The sequence below is a fragment of the Mastomys coucha genome, unplaced genomic scaffold (genome assembly GCF_008632895.1).
Source record: "Mastomys coucha isolate ucsf_1 unplaced genomic scaffold, UCSF_Mcou_1 pScaffold21, whole genome shotgun sequence".
Lineage (NCBI taxonomy): Eukaryota > Metazoa > Chordata > Mammalia > Rodentia > Muridae > Mastomys > Mastomys coucha.
In genome coordinates this window covers 148,539,640-148,543,088 of record NW_022196904.1, presented here as the reverse complement: position 1 = coordinate 148,543,088, position 3,449 = coordinate 148,539,640, and the positions used below count along the sequence as shown (strand labels likewise).

The 3,449-nt window shown below is 43.9% G+C and overlaps 1 long non-coding RNA gene across 5 annotated transcripts in view; it reads left to right on the top strand.

Annotated features, from left to right (window-relative positions):
* Positions 1 to 3,449, top strand: part of LOC116101111 — a 16,876-nt gene that overhangs the window by 3,850 nt on the left and 9,577 nt on the right. For 3 of the 5 annotated variants that reach the window (XR_004122781.1, XR_004122778.1, XR_004122780.1), the window contains exon 3: positions 2,932 to 3,130. The exons of the other annotated variants lie outside the window; for them this stretch is intronic. This is a non-coding gene — a long non-coding RNA (uncharacterized LOC116101111). The remainder of the gene's footprint in view (positions 1 to 2,931; positions 3,131 to 3,449) is intronic. 5 annotated transcript variants of the gene reach the window in all.

The window sequence follows — 3,449 nt, the reverse complement described above, 5'->3', positions numbered from 1 at the left end:
TAGCTTGGAATTTCTCTCAAGGAATCTGCCTTATCAGATAGAATGTCCTCAGAGTTAGCAACAGAGGTTAAGCACACTTCTTAGGGCAGTCCCACAGAAGAAAGAACTGTTTTACTTACTAGAGAGTAATTGAAGGGCTTCCCTCACTTAAGGGCATTAGCAGGAGAATTAGCATAGGAATACCAAATTAGCCCCAGCGGGGAGGGCACCATTGCTCTTCTGCCTACTTCACACCTGGATACCTGGTCCTACCGACCTTAATGTGGTGGTCACCTGCCTATGTGACTCTTGTCATCTGCCCTGCTTTCTGTATACCATATAAGCCTGCTTTTTACTTTGTGCAGGAACTCGCACTTGGGGATTAGTGCTGAACTCGCTTGCACTCTGACTAGAATGGATTAGGACTCAGGTTCATGCAGTCCGCAGTCCCCCAGAGCAGTTGGACCCGGGGGATGCAGCACCAGTCCAGAGGAGATAGCTGCTGCTTTAGACCCAGTGTGTTTTAGATGGCCTCACTTGTACCTTAACTGCTGAGCTGTTAGATTTATCATCTCTCTTTTGCAATGACTGTAAAAGTCTGATGCCATTTTTAAGAAATACATTCAGATCCTGTACTTCATGTGTCATCTCTGTCATCATTCTTCGCCTATGCCTTGTTGACCTGACTAGGACTCCATTTCTCCCGCGGGTTGAGGGAGACCCAGATCAGCCGGCCTGCGGCACTAACCAAGTACAATGGCCATGTGGTTCTTGAGTCACAGCCTAGTGTGGTGCTGAGAGTCCCTGGTAGAGGGTGGTTCTATGGGCTGTTGAGTGTCACAAGGGGATGAAAATGAAGTAGAAGGAAAGGCTGAATGAAAGGGGCTAAGGGAAAGATCTAAGGAGTCCCTTGTTCCACACCAGGAGGCAGAGTCTTCAGCATTACCTGAGATGGGCCCTCCTTGATGGCCACATATGAGAGAATCTCTGCTGTTTCTTCCTACCAATCTCATGTCTCTTTTTCATGTGTCATTGTACTTCACAGCTTCCTTAGTCCATTTACAGAAGACTAGGCAATTTCATGAACTACCAAAATTTGTTTGGCCCCTGACTCTAGACTATTCCATTCCAGAAGAAGTTGAGAAGAGTGACATCATTCTTTTATCAGGAACCCTCTTCCATGATAACTAAGCCAGTCCTGAAATAATGGCTTTAATCCTTTCCTAGGGCAGTGTTCTCATGGCCTTGTCATCATCTGAGACTCTCATCTCCCAACACTGACACATGAATCTTTGGGAGATACATTCCAACCAATAGGAGCAGCACCCACATTTATCTGATTTAGATGATTCCCTGATTTGTTTCTAAGTAAGCAGCATTGGTTCTATGCTCCCAGCAACTACAAAAGTGTCTTATACATTTACACACATTCAGTGACTAATAAAGACCACAAGAACTGACTATTTCCTCCCCACACAGCTTACTGTTTGTTTCAGAGTTTAGCCATGTTTTCTTCTAAGTCCCTAGATAGAAACTAATTTAAGCATTGTGGCTATACAGCTCTGAGCATGCAGTGTAAAAGCAGTCACAGACAATAATTAAAGAACCCTGTTTAGTGATGTTCCATTACACCTTTCATAAAATCAATCCATAGTCCAGATTGAATTCTTGGACTCTGTTTTATAGAGGGTTGTGATGGTTGATCATTGTTGCCAGCTTCTCTGGTTTTGGAGTCACCTTAGAAGGTGCTCCTCTGTGTTTTTGATTTCCAGAAAGGTTTAACTGGAGGTAGAAGACTTATTTAAAATGTGTGCAGCTCCATCCTATGAAGCAGAGTCCGAGACTCAACACAAAGAGAAAAAGGAGGAGGCCAGTTGATCAACAGAATTTCTTTCTCTCTACCTCATGACTGCAATCTCAGTGTGGCCAGCAGTCTGTTGCTCTTGTTCGAGCACCATCCTTTCAGATTGCTACCCCTCAAACTGTGAGCCAAAAATAAACCCTCGTAAGTTCCATTTGTCAAGAACTTGCATTATAGCAGCAAGAAAAGTAACTAATACTGTGGTATAGATTAGTCTGACTGTATTGTTGCCTGTTTCCATAACACAGATCTTCTGTCTCACCTTTCCTCCACAGCATGGTCTTCAGCATTTCATACCAGCAAGCTCTCAGGCTAGTGGAGGCTGAGTGTACCCTCAAAAGTCCATATGAATGAGCATCATTCTTCAGTCTTTCCTGAATAGCATCAATTGACAGTTTCTTCTCTAAGAGTCTTCACAACTCCTACCTCCAAGCTTTGATCACACTCCATAGTTCCTTAAATATTCCAACCATGGTTTTCCCCATGGTCAGTGTGGCAATCTCAGTAACAGTAACTTTACTGTGAGAAGCTGGTATTGCCCAACTAAGCCAAAGTAAAAAGCCATCCCAGAGGTGGTTACAGTATTTATATTGCTTTTGCTATCATTATTTTTGGACTACCCTGGCCCCCACTAGAGGGAATGTCCATTCATTCATTCATTCATTCATTCGTTCTTTCAACAAATACAAAGATCATAGAACACATATGCCTTCATGCCACCTATTCTTGACAAGTGTATATAAATAAATTAAATAGGCATGCCAGGTGGGGTACATGTCTAGTATTCCAGAGGCAAACATAGGGAGATTGAGAGTTTGAGACCAGCCTGGGCTACACAGTGATTTCTAAACCAGTCCATACTGATTAGTGAGATCATGTCCAAACAAAACAAGAGACCCCACCACCATCCTAAAATCCTTCACCTATGAAAAAAAGTCAGTCTTTTTCTCTAAAGTTAGATTTTCATGGTTACTCTTTTGAACTTTGAACTAATTTGCTCTCAAGGATTATGCTACAGAGAAAATTTTACTAATGAAAATGAGAGCCTCTGGGTGATTTTCATTGGCTGTTTTCTACCTCTTTTTGTCCAGGCCGCTAAGTTCACCGATTCCCAGATCAACAATTCATAGTGCATATAGCCAGGAGTTTGATGGAAGAGTGCCAGGCAGGCTGAAATAGCAACCTTTTGACCATGACTTCTGGGAGGAAAGGAGCCCTCTCTGCAATCATCGCTCATGAAACCTCTGGAATGTCTTTGCACAAAGGGCTCATTGAGAGTTGATAGGCCTGGTACAGCCATTCCTTTCTTTCTATGGAGGAAGCATCAGCAATCCGAGCCATTAGAGTCTTCTATATCTGCCCAAGGAGGGGTGCAAAGCTGTGTGTGTGTTTTGAGTAATCTTCAGGCCAGGCTTCCCCTGTGGGCGGAGGTCCCTGGGAAAAGCCGAACCCCTAAGTCAGGGCAGAGACTACCAGCTGAGGCAGCTTATTAAAGCCTTGTGGAGCCTCCCCATCCTTGCCTGGGAGAAGCTGACAAGAGGCAAAAAGAGCCTCCTAGGGACAGCAGCCAGCTGAGAACACAGAAATGCCAGCCACTGTTGTTTCAGAA